Source organism: Natator depressus, chromosome 6 (genome assembly GCF_965152275.1).
Source record: "Natator depressus isolate rNatDep1 chromosome 6, rNatDep2.hap1, whole genome shotgun sequence".
In the NCBI taxonomy this organism is placed as follows: Eukaryota; Metazoa; Chordata; order Testudines; family Cheloniidae; genus Natator; species Natator depressus.
Window position 1 is genome coordinate 113457893 of NC_134239.1, and position 13870 is coordinate 113471762.

The window sequence follows — 13870 nt, forward strand, 5'->3', positions numbered from 1 at the left end:
CAGCCACTTATGCAGAAGTAGATGTCAGGTTTAAATTGTGGTATCAAGAAAATGGTGTGTTAGAAAGAAACAGATTGACATTGTCAAATGCAGCACAGTTAACATTAAATGATGCCAAGGCAAGATACCCACTTAGAGGTGCTTTGCTGCTGTTGTTGTTATTTATTGCACCTTAGCTGCCCCAATTAAGATCCGAGCCCCACTGTGGTAGGCACTATACAAACACACACTTAAAATCCATGGTCCCAGGAGTTTACAATCCAAATAGACAAGACAGACAAAGGAAGGATTATTATTCCTGTTTTAACAATGGAGGCACAGACAGATTAAGTGATATGCCCAAGATCACACAGGAAAGCAGTAGCAGAGCTGGGAATTGAACCCAGGTTTCCTGAGTCCCAATTCAGAGACATAACTACAAGATCAACCTTCCTCTCCATATACAAGAAATAATCTACATGATATAGTACATTGTTTTCCTTGTTCCCAAATAGGAAACAGAAAAATAATTCAACACAAAGCGAAAGGGTACGGTGTGTTGTGCCCATTCGCACCAGGAAATAATTGCAATGAGGAGTCAAAGTGTTTGGTAAATAACAGGGCCAGATCCCCAGCGAATGTAAATGAGTGTGGTTCTGTGGAAGCCAATGGTGTGATGCCCATTTACACCAGCTGAAGATCTGGTGCATAATCTTTATGATGATAGAGAAGAGTCGCAGTGATTGCCTTTTATCAGCTAGTTTAGTACAGGAACTAGACAGCATTCAAATATTGGATGAAAATGTAGTTGTAACAATTATCCAATTCATTACCAAGTTTTACAGGAACTGGAGTGAGATGTTCACAAGACCCACCGGCCATCAATCCTCTCCAACCTATCTGCTCTCTACCTATTAGGCTCACTCCTTTGCATATGTTCTACTGCTAAGGTAGATAGGTCTTTGATCCCTTCCTCTTAATGTTTTGCTGTGGTTTCTCTGCCTTCACATATTTCAGTCCTTGCATTGGTGGTGAACGGCACGATGGTCTCCTGGATTCTTCAGGCCTTGTTTTCTGTATCGGGCGCTAAAATGTTTAAAATCAGATCTTTCAAATAAAGCATCTTTTTTCCGTTTGTGTTAACTTCGCCCCTGATTCAGGGAAGTGTCCCTATTCAGGATAGCACTTAAGCACATGCTTAAAGTTATGTGCTTGCTAACGCACTGCCCTGAATAGAGACAGACCTCCTGAGGTCCCTTCCAACCCTGATATTCTATGATTCTATGAAACATGTGCTTTCCTAAATTTGATCTTAATTATAGGGAAGGGTAATGGACTGATAAACTTGGAGGCTGAAGTCCTCTGTTAATTCCCAGAGAAAGTACAGGTAGGGCACCCATATTGCAAGCTTTCCCAAATTATGTCACTAATGTAGCTCACCCTTGTCCTGGGGACAAGCCTGCACAGATGTAATCAGTGGGAGCAGATTTAGCCCATTAGAAAGACCCCAAATACATATTACCCTTAATTTACGTCATAATTTTATTTCTTCTCTGACATTAATTTAGCATCAGGCTTACATGTTGTTTTCTTTAAAGGGAATGTGCCTTCCTGGTAGATATTTTCCTAAACCCCCGTAGCATAATTTATTATTCACTAAATTATCCATCAAATTAATGGTAGGCAAGTGATAGTCTAATAGATTTAGTGCTGAGTCTAACCTACACATTTTGGGCCTGATTATCTGCTTTAATGTGGCCATTTTGCTCCCAGCACTGGTGGATTCTAGGTTAAAAGGTGGCTTAGCCAGCCACGGGAGCATTCCCCAATGTAGTGAACTCCTCAATGGAGTAAGTAGGGCTAGGGGAAAAGGGGCATGGCCAGGGCTTCCTTGTGCTTTGGCTATTCCCAGCTGTGATTCCCACGAGGGCTGGCAGCTGGAGCAAGTTAGAGTGACCTTCAGGTTGCTCTAAGGGTTCTGGGGACCAGCCTGATATCCCGTCAGCCTCAGATCAAGGGCGACACAAAGGCATGCTTTGTACCTACACTTCTGAGCTATGCCCTAGATAAAGTTTGGGGCCTTCATGTATAATTCCATTAGCAATTTATTAGGGTTGTCAAATGATTAAAAAAATTAATCGCAATTAATCACGCTGTTAAACAATAATAGAATACCATTTATTTAACTATTTTGGATGTTTTCTACATTTTAAAATTTATTGATTTCTATTACAATACAGAATACAAAGTGTACAGTGTTCACTTTATATTTATTTTTATTACAAATACTTGCACTGTAAAAAACAAAAGAATTAGTATTTTTCAATTCACCTAATACAACTCCTGTAGTGCAATCTCTTTATCATGAAAGTTGAACTTACAAATGTAGAATTATGTACAAAAAATAACTGCATTCAAAAATAAAACAATATAAAATTTTAGCACCTACAGGTCCACTCAGGCCTACCTCAGCTAATCGCTCAGACAAACAAGTTCGGTTACAATTTGCAGGAGATAATGTTTCCCGCTTCTTGTTTACAATGTCACCTGAAAGTGAGAACAGGCATTCGCATGGCACTGTTGTAGCTGGCATTGCAAGATATTTACGTGCCAGATGCGATAAAGAGTCATATGTCCCTTCATGTTTCAACCACCATTCGAGAGGACATGCGTACATGCTGATGACAGGTTCTGCTCAATAGCAAACCAAAGCAGAGCGGACCAATACATGTTCATTTTCATCCTCTGAGTCAGATAACACCAGCAGAAGGCTGATTTTCTTTTTTGGTGGTTCGGGTTCTGTAGTTTCCGCATCTGAGTGTTGCTCTTTTAGGACTTCTGAAAGCATGCTCCACACCTCGTCCCTCCCAGATTTTGGACAGCACTTCAGATTTTTAGACCTTGGGTCGAGTACTGTAGCTATTTTTAGAAATCTCACATTGGTACCTTCTTTGCGTTTTGTCAAATCTGCTGTGAAACTGTTCTTAAAATGAACATGTGCTGGGTCATCATCCGAGACTGCTATAACAGGAAATATATAGCAGAATGCAGGAAAAACAGAACAGGAGACATACAATTCTCCCCCCAAGGAGTACAGTCACAAATTTAATTAATGCATTATTTTTTTAAGGAGCATCATCAGCATGGAAGCATGTCCTCTGGAATGGTGGCCAAAGCATGAAGGGGTATACAAATGTTTAGCGTGTCTGGCACGTAAATACCTTGCATCATCGGCTACAAAAGTGCTATGCGAACGCCTGTTCTCACTTTCAGGTGACATTGTAAATAAGAAGCAGGCAGCAGTATCTCCCGTAAATGTAAACAAGCTTGTTTGTCTTAGAAATTGGCTGAACAAGAAGCAGAACTAGGTGGACTTGTAGGCTCTAAAGTTTTACATTATTTTGTTTTTGAGTGCAGTTATGTAACAAAAAAAATCTACATTTGTAAGTTACACTTTCACGATAAAGAGATTGCACTACAGTACTTGTATGAGGTGAAGTGAAAAATACTATTTCTTTTGTTTATCATTTTTACAGTGCAAATATTTGTAATCAAAAATAATAATATAAAGTGAGCACTGTGCACTTTTTTCTGTGTTGTAATAGAACTCAATATATTTGAAAATGTAGAAAAACATCCCAAAATATTTAATACATTTCAATTGGTAGTCTATTGTTTAACAGTGCGATTAATCACGATTAATTTTTTTGAGTTAATCGAGTGAGTTAACTGCGATTAAGCAACAGCCCAAAAATGTATTGATTATGCTCTAGCAAGGTTAATTTTTCATTTCATTTTTTCTGCTAGTTTTTATTAAACTTCCTTAAATAACAGTTCTTTTCTGCACGCGGCTACTGTATCTGCATTGGAAGCAATGAAAATACCTCTTTCACTGTGGAAGGGCTTGCTTTGAATAGAGCTCTTAACAGAAATGCGTCATTATATTTAGCTAAACCTCATTCACCACAAGAAGTAGCTTTATTTTTAATTTTATACATGTGCACACAAAAAAGTCCAGTATTTTTTCCAGGAATATCCTGCTGAAAGTAATGGAGACCCTGTAACTCAGCTACAGCCCCAAATCCTGACCACGGAAATAAGTAAGGAGTTGCAGTAGCAGTCAATCACCAGGGAGGGGAGTTGAGGCCACTCTGAAGTACTTTCTTGCAGGCTTCCAACCACTTTCTGACAAGGTCAGGTTTCCCTGTTTGTTTGTCTGGTTTCCTTTAAAAGAACAAAAATCTGCTACGTACACAAAGACACCCTCCTGCACACACATTCAAGTAGCATCTTAATCATAGCTACTGAGCAATGGAAAAGGTTTTCTCTTCCATGGTCATGGTTCTCTTTTCTGAGCACAGCAAATGTACTAAGTGAAGAGTTCTCACACACTTTCCATAGCATGCATGACTTTTTAATAGAGACACTGTGTCACGGCCATTTCCTTTCCCGTCATTGAGTAACATCCCTGTGGCAGCTACAGCAACTTCCTCCAGGGGAAAGCAACGTTCGGAGAGCATTTGATGTACGTTTAGCTTCTTTTAATTCAAGTTGGCAGCTGGAAACTAGGAGGAACCAGCACCAAGTGACCAGGAAGTGCTCCATGAATTAGTAGGGACTCTAAGATTACAGCTAGATGAACACGAAATGTAAACTTAAACCTAGATCCTCCCACTTGTAACAGTGATATATGTGATCCCAAAGCCTGACAAGCCGGAACATAGAATATACATGGAATGTAGAAGCTGAAGACAGACAAATTCAAATTGGAAATAGCACACACATTTTTAATAATGAGGGTAATTAACCAGTGAAACAACCAACCAAGGGAAATGGTAGTCTCCATCTCTCTCAGTCTTCAAGACTGGTTGTCTTTCTGGGAGATATGCTTTAGCCAAACACAAATTACTGGGCTCAGTATAGTGAAATTTAAGGGTCTGTGTTATACAGGGAGTTAGACTAGAATCTAATGGCCTGTTCTGGCCTTAAACTCTATGAACCTATGAATGTCTTAAAAAAAAATGCTTGCTACATGTCAGTGGTTTCTACTGTGCTGGTAAGTACTACAGATCTTACAGATCCATGAGAGAGTTTAAGCCCAGAACATTGGGTCAGAGGACCATGTCACCTGCAGATAATAGCAAATCCTCTCTTTAGTGCTGAAGGAAATTGATAAAAAGAGCATAGATTAACATTTCTAATGGGCAGCTATTGGTTATGCACTAAGACTGGTCATAACTCATACTCTTTGCACTGTATAATCCAGACATCATTGTGCTAGAAGTAACAGCCCAGCTTTTGATGTGCTCTCTCTCTAAGATACTTATATGGCTTCCTTTTCCATAGCATCCTCATGAGCACCACGATGTATTTACTCTCACAGCACCCCTGTGAGGCAGGGAACGCTCATATCCCCATTTCACAGATGGGAACAGAGGCAGACAGAGGCTAAGTGAGTTGCCCCAGGTCACACAGGAAATTAAGTGTCAGAGTTGGCAATTGACCCCCCCCCCATGCCATGTAGCACCATATCTATATATCTGTGTACTTGTACAGCCTTCATCACTGTAACATCAGAACAGCTCACAATCTTGAATGGATGTATTCTCACAACACCCCTGTGAGGTAGGGAAATGCTACTATTTCCCCAGAGAACAGAGAGGCTAAGTAACTGGCCCAAGGTCACACATGAAGTCTGTGTCAGAGTTGGCAATTGACCCCCCCATCCCCATTTTCAGGCCATTGCCTTAACCACTAAACCATCCTCCCTACATTAAGTAGAAATCAAGGTAGCCAAATCTGGCCCTCTGTGATTCCAATTACAATGTCTCTTATCCCCCAGCAACTGTTCCCAGCTGAAATGGACAAGTCTTCTAGAAACATAATACCCATGGGGATTATTATCAATTATCACCATTATTTTACCAGGCCTATTCTTGCTTTTTGTAGAATCGTTCTCTCCAGTGTCAAGCTCTACTTGGGAATATGTGAACCTGAGGAAATATAAACGTACTCAGATGAGGCCCTTTTTAAATGGCAGGCACAAAGGTTGAGCTAGTGAGAGGTCGGAAGAAAAGTGAGATGATACTGTGTAAACAAGAGTGACAGTGATGTGTGGTAGGGGCCTGCTGGGTGTCCCTGGCTATAATTCTGCCATGATCAGAGTGATTTCCCTGCCCCTGGTAGAGTTCACCACCGTCTCTGGATGCTGCTATATCATCCCTGTGAAAGATGATTATCTTTGGAGCTCATAAAGGGTCCAAACCGATGAGGCACTCGGCTCCCACAGCACCTCACAGGATCAAGCCCAAGAACACCATCAGAAGTGCAAATTCTTTTGCCTTAGCAATGGACCAGACTGCACCAACACAGCTAGTGTTTTCAAACACTTTCCCAGAGAGGGTCCTCCGGGAATTCCCTTCAAAGTCCTCACCCCACCTCCCTACCTCACACTGTACTAGTTGAACTCTGTGCTAGATCAGCGCCTTAAGATATGCTATCAAAATGCACAGTGTGATATAAAGGAACCTCATGTATAAACATGCCTACTGTAAGTGCACTTAATATGAGTTTGTTCCTCAAGTAGTGTTGCCTCATTCCTATGTGACACTTACGAGAACATTTGGCTTCAGAGGTAAAACAAATGATCCAGAGCAGATAACAAATATCTTCTGCAAAATGGAATTGGTGGTAGGTCTGGGTGACCAGATCCTCAGACCTGCAAAGTAAAACAGCCATAATTGCTGCCTAGGGGAATCCTGGAATGATGCAGAGCTGTCATAGCCCCCTTTTTAGCCACTGAACTCAAGGGGCATCACCTCCTCTATCTTTAGGTACTTATGAGAACCCTATTGCAGTAGTATCTGAGCACCTCATAATCATTAATGTGTTTAGCCTCATAAGACCCCTGTAAGGTAGGACTATGCTCTTATGCCCATTTGACAGATGGGTACTGAGGCACAGACAGACAAGTGACATGCCCAAGGTCATACAGAAAGTCTCTGGCACAGCAGGGAACTGACTCTGACTCTTCCAACACCAGACTAGCACTATAATCATGGGAAAATCCTTCCTTTCTTTATCCTAGCAATCTTCAGATGCAGAATAGTTTCTTGCAGCCGTGAGCACCCAGGATAAATTATGCCAAGGATTTTCCCAAGGCCTGGTCCAACCCTGGGGGCAGGACATGCCTCCACCTTTTCTCTGACTCTCCTTTCAAGACTTTTGCTGAGTGCAGCTCAGCAGGAGCAGAGAAACTAGCCCGTAATGTACATTCTTGATGGAGAGTCTAAAATCTGATAAAATGCATGAATTAATGGTAGGTGCTTTATTTTATCTTGATATTCGGGGCCAGATTCTCAGCTGGTGAAAATTCACATCAGTTGAGAGTCTGTCCCAAGCATTTTATTTTAATGTAGTCTTGAATATCATAATAAGATTTGGGCTCTTTGATTGATCTATATTGTTTAAGATGAGGAAATGTGCAGAACTGATATAATTAATGGGCCCATTTGTTATACGAATATTCTTCCCTTAAGTAGTGGGATGACATTTTCCTCTTAATGCTTGAGTGACTTCGTTAGAGTAGATAAGATGACTTGGCTTTTGTCTTTGCATTAGTTTATTGTACTAGCTTGAAAAAAATGATTTGAAAAAATGGAATCAATTCCCAAATCAATTCCCAAGTACTCTCTGCATGCACACGCACACATACTGTGAAAGGTTTATAACAGGAAAACATTTTGTGGGAGGCCCTTGTGAAAATACAAGCAGTACCTCACTGAAAAGAGAGCTTTAAAGACGCATATCAAACATAAAGCTTTTCCACAGCATGAAGATACAGACAACAAAGTTCTGGCTAAATATTCTGGGCCTCTAGCTGATCGCTATTTGCATAAGACATCAGAAACTCCACCAGTTGTTGAATTTATGGCCACCAACTCCAATTAACTGTGTGTATGAATTTTTGGATGATTACAAAACCCTGTGCTGTTAATTCAATAAATCTTCATTAATGTTGCAGGTAGCAGCGACCACCGGTAGAATCATTACTAATTGACCCTCTTTTCAAATCCTCATAATCCTGCACTGGAGAGATATACATAATTAGGCTCATTAAAAATGAACATTGATCGAAAGGCCCATTGGGATCCATAAAAGCCCTGCACAGCAGAGAAGATTCACTGCGCTCTTGCTCTCTAGAACATCTGCCAGGTGTTTGCTGTTGCAACTGTGGCCCTCAGAAGGGATCACTTATTGGATACAGCAGGCTCCCGGCATTGCGGGGAGGGGGGGAATTGTCAGAGAAAGGGGAACAGCCAGCAGTAAACTATGGACAAAGCAGCGATACCGTTGGGTCTAGTTTTTCCTCAGTGAAAACTAAGTGATGGGTAACTATGTTCTATTTCTGGGTATTCATTCTACTTTATGGCTAAGGTTGCAAATGACAATGAGTCTGGTGGTCTCCTGAGAGACACCGTTTGTCCAGCTCACAAAAAACACCTCCGCAAATTCCCCAGTCTCTGCTCAAGGAAGGTCAAGGACTGAAAGAGCCAGGTGCAGCTGGTCAAAAATGAGGTGAACTGGCAGTGCGTTGTGGGGAAGTTTACACAGTAACAGCTAGCACTGAGCCTGGCACTAGTAACAGCATACGGTCAGCTGTATGGAGTATATTGGGAGCTTACTTTGTAAATGAACATTATGCTGGATGTGAGATAAATGGCTGGAGAATTAATGGGCTGTGGGAATGGGATTGACCCTTATGGACTTCGGGCTTTTTTCTCCACAGTGTCATGTTTTGTGTAGTCAGTAGCACCTGTGCAAAGCTCGACCAAGCCAGTTGTGCATTACACGGGGGTCAATGAGTGCAAGGCAGCCAGGAATCAGACTCTCAAACTTTTCAATTATCCTCTGTTGTGAATGAGGTTCAGATGTCTTTCTGGAAACTATGTTTTAATCAAACACAGAAACTCAGTGCAAGGGTAACTGGGTGAAATTCTATGGCCTATGTTACCCAAGAGTTCAGACTGGCTGATGTAATGATCCTGTCTGGCCTTAAAATCGATGAATCCATAAAACTATGAATGTCTCCCACCCCCAGAAAGCAAATCATTTGTATTGGTTTAGTCCACAATTCGATTGTCTTTTAGTTAGTTCCTTGACCTAATCTGAGTTGCCAGGAACACAGAGACACTTTCCTGTATAAATAAGCTCATGCAACTATGCATCCAATGAAGTGAGCTGTAGCTCACAAAAGCTTATGCTCAAATAAATTGGTTAGTCTCTAAGGTGCCACAAGTCCTCCTTTTCTTTTTGCGAATACAGACTAACACGGCTGCTACTCTGAAACTTTTCACTATATAGTTTCCCTTCCTTCCGGATCAGTAATCATGTTAGTATCTTTCCAATTGTCTTGCGTGGGTCACGTATCCTTAGCTTATCCTTCTTCAAGCCAAAACTGCATGCAGAACTGTATTCGTCTTGTCCAATGCCTGTTTTTACTTATCTTGCAGCAAAACCTCTCAGGTGAGAGAGTGAACTACAATGATCCTCCCCACTGCATGCTGCACGCCAATCTGTGCCTGGTTCTCGTTTTGCCTGGCTGCACTAGGTAAAGGAACAGAGGTGGTCCCCAGTCAGGTTTATATCCGTTTCTGTTCCAGTTTATAAAATGATCATTTCCAAGTCGGTACAACAGAGCTCTAGAAGCTCCCTTCCAGTTTCATTGCAGTTTGAATTCCCCGAGGAAAGCGAAGTGTCAGGAAGAATTAGTGTGTGGCGCTATTGAACTGCCTGCAGAACAGCATTAGAGGACCGAGTTTGTCAAAATCAAGCTAAGAAGTAAGTATCTCTCAAAGCACTTCTGATGCTCAGCTTGGGCAACAGGGCAGCTCAGCATTAACAACACGTTACAAAGAGAATGTTTGCTCGCATTGCCTCCTGACTAGCCTCGGCTTGCATGGTGTGGACCGTGCTGCTGGTGGGCAGCATTGTGAAAGGTCCGTGAAATCATAGGCAGCCTGTCACAGATCTAAAAGCTGCATACGTACTCCTGGTCAAGGGCTGGGCACCACATCTACGGATGGTTGGGAATTTTTCAAAGAAACCGTTTTTGGTTGGAAAATGCCAAATTGTCAAAACTGAGACTTTTTTGCGGGAAAGAGTCTGTTTCCGCAAAACTTCCTCAGGTCAAGGATGGAATTTCTGGTCAAAACTAGAGAGAGTGAATTGTCAGGGCACTCACCTCAAATGTGGGAGAGCTACATTCCAGTTCCTGCTCTATCTGATTTGGACCAGAGACTTTTACCCACATTTCCCATGTCAGTGTCCTAACCACTGGGCTATTGGCGGTTCTGAGGCATGTGGGCTCTTGCTCTCTGTTTTTTGCAAAAAAAACCTTCAAAAGGTCTTACAGTAGTCCCAAAGTGGAACCGGAAATGTAACCCACACACCTTCTGGATGTCGTGTTCTGTCCCATCTAGTGGCACCGAGACCACTTAGAGAGAGAGATAAAATGAATCCGCTCTACAGCCTTAGCTACAGCCAGCTAGCTTTTAGCTCATGTGGGAGAGGCTCATGCCCTGAGGCCCCAGGTTCAATCCCACCTGCCGATGACCGTGGGTCTGTCGGCGTTACAGAAAGATTTCCAAAATCTAAAAAAGTGTCGTCGGAGGGGAAAACCATTTCCCACTTTGCATGAGTGAGGGGGTTCACGTAACTAGTAACGCAGGCCCCAGCCAACCCCCATCTAGAGTGCTATTTGCATTGGTTATGCCACACTGTGATCTAAGAGCTCACTATGCCAGCATTATACCTGCTGGGAGTTTTCCCAATGCTGAAGAAATACCCAGAAAGGAAGATATGTAAAAGGAAAAGAACATAAGAACGGCCATCCTGGGTTAGACCAAAGATCCATCTAGCCCAGTATCCTGTCTTCCAGCAGTGGCCAATGCCAGGTGCTTCAGAGGGAATGAACAGAACACGTAATCATCAAGTGATCCATCCCCTATCACCCATTCCCTGCTTCTGGCAAACAGAGGCTAGGGACACCATCCCTGGCCATTCTGACTAATAGCCATTAATGGATCTATCCTCCATTAACTTATCTAGTTCTTTTTTGAACTCTGTTATAGTCTTGGGCTTCACAACATCCTCTGCCAAGGAATTCTACAGGTTGACTGTGCATTGTGTGAAGAAATATTTCCTTTTATTTGTTTTAAACCTGCTGCCTATTAATTTCATTTGGTGACCCCTAGTTTTTATGTTATGAGAAGGAGTAAATAACACTTCCTTATTTACTTTCTCCACTCCAGTCATGATTTTATAGACCTCTATCATATCCCCCCTTAGTCGTCTCTTTTTCAAGCTGAAAGGTCCCAGTTTAATAATCTCTCCTCGAATGGAAGCTGTTCCATACCTCAAATCATTTTTGTTGCCCTTTTCTGTACCTTTTCTAATTACAAGATGTGGGCGTACCATGGATTTATATAGAGGCAGTATGATATTTTCTGTCTTATTATCTATCCCTTTCCTAATGATTGACTACCACTGCACAATGAGTAGATCAGATTATTGGACCAGGATCTGGCTCTTGGGATTTTAGGCAATTTCCTAAATTTGACATTTGTGCCTCAGTTTTCATTGCACATCTATAATGATACATGGTTTAAACCACTGTCCTGTTTATTGTCAGGGCCCGTACGGGGACAGACTGACCTAATTAGAGTTTAGGGCTGGGAGTCACACCCAGGGTCACAGCTTGATTCAGAAGTAGAACCCATGCCAAGGGTCAAAATGGAGTAATAGTTAGAAGCCAAGGCAAGGGTTAAGCCACAGTTGGTGCCAGAAGTCATACCACAAATCAAAGTTGGAGTCAACAACTAGGGTCAGGATGAGGGAGTAGAAACAAGGAGTGTTAAGGAGGCAGGAACTTGGTTTTAGGGGTGTAGTCAGCAGCACACCTAGCAGCTCACACAAGGGGTGTGGCAGGAACAGGAGGCTTTATGCTAGGAGGTGACCAATCAACAGTTGGCTGCTAGTCACCTGATCCTGCTGAGTCAGTTAGTGTAACCCCTGTTTGCCTGGTATCAGCTACCCTGGCCCCACAGTGTGGTGGTGCAAAGAATAAGCCTCCTACTCAACAATCCCCCTAGGTTTGAGACCTGTAGTGCCTGATGCTCATGTACCACCCAACCTTTCTACCAGATGGGTTCCAGATTGCTCTTCAAGAATTCTGTTGTGATGGGTTTGGTGTAATTCACACAGCAAGCAAAAGCATTTCATGGGAATTTTGAAATAAAAGGCATGAAAATCAACCACAAATCAGGGACAGGTGCTTTCTTCACATAGCCATTTGCATTGAGGCATGGTTTATTTGTGTATAGGTTTACAGACATACGTATAGTGACAGCCACCATGTTATATGTGCAGTATCACTGGTCGCGTTGTGCTGATTGCCTGCTGTTTCACATTTATTAATTGAGAAAACCATGGGCTAATTGCCAACATGCTGACAAAGCCAGCAGCTGCCACTGAACCAATGGCATGCAAAGAAACTGAAATATAGTTTACTCCTTGACTGACGAAGGTTGATTATGTGGTTTATTTCCTAATTAAACTTTTAAACATTTGTTTACAGAGTAAAACAAAATGGAGGGATCTTTAGTTGCAGTTGTCTGGTGTGTAATAAAAGGGTTGATGAGAGAATTTCTGGGTCACAGAGAAATTTTTAAATGCCAAGCCCCCCAAACAGCCAATCACAACTCACATAAAGAATTGACAGAGTGAACATATCCTGAGCCTTGTTGTGTTTTTATGTATACAGAGGTCAAATGGAAAACACCATATCAAACAAGCAATAAACTCAACTTGAATCTGAGCCTCTGGAAAGGACCACAAAGTATCCGTGATCATCAGCATGAGACATCCCATGAGCATTGCCTGTGGCATCAGGCTATCTATGCCACAGGAAACTATGAAACGTCAGAAATTCTGAGTTTCGACCAGCTCTAACCCTGGAAGTTAGGAAAGAAAGGAATTCTGAACCCATAACTTTGGGAAATGAAACTTCCTGTTGAAATAGTTACTACAATTTCTCTTTCAAAAATGGCCACAATAAATTCACCAACTGAAAAAAACACCCACCTCCCCCAATCTTTTGTTTTGTTTGTTTGTAATTCTCCTATTCTTGTCTCTCCTCTCATTCCTTCTGGACTGTTTCTCTCCCTGCTACACACTCATGCAATCAGATAAATCAGAACAAAGGAACTGCCATACTGGATAAAATCTAATGTCCATCTAGTCCACCGTCATGTCTTTGGCATTGGGCAGTACCAGATGCTTTAGAGAGAACTGTAAGAACACTACAATAGAAGGGTGTAGAATAATTTTCCTCACACTTTAGGTAGCATCCTGAGTAATAGCTCAAGATTGGTTAAAGCAAAAGGACCATAGGCACTATCCTTTCAAATTTGTCTCTTCCAAACCCACATATATTTTGACTACTTGAAGATTCCCTGATAGAACTGGGTCTGAGGAATTATTTATATTACAAGCTTCTTGAGGCAGGGACTGTGTCTTCCTTGGTGTCTGCACAGGGCCAAACCCCTTGATAGATCCCAACAAATAATAGCATTGTACATTCCATCTGAACACCCCCTTTTCCTCACTGCACAGTAACACCGCTGAAAACCCTGATAATTCAGCACAGGATGATGCTTCGGGCTATGGGTTTTTTTTAATATTACTTTTATTTAATATCTATTCATTCTTATGTCTGTGATGCTAGAAGGATGCCGTGGGTGCTTTACAGGCATGTAAAAGATTGGACTTTTCCCCTCCCATCAGAACATACAAGAGATCTGGTTCCTGAATATCTGATCCCCTTCAATGT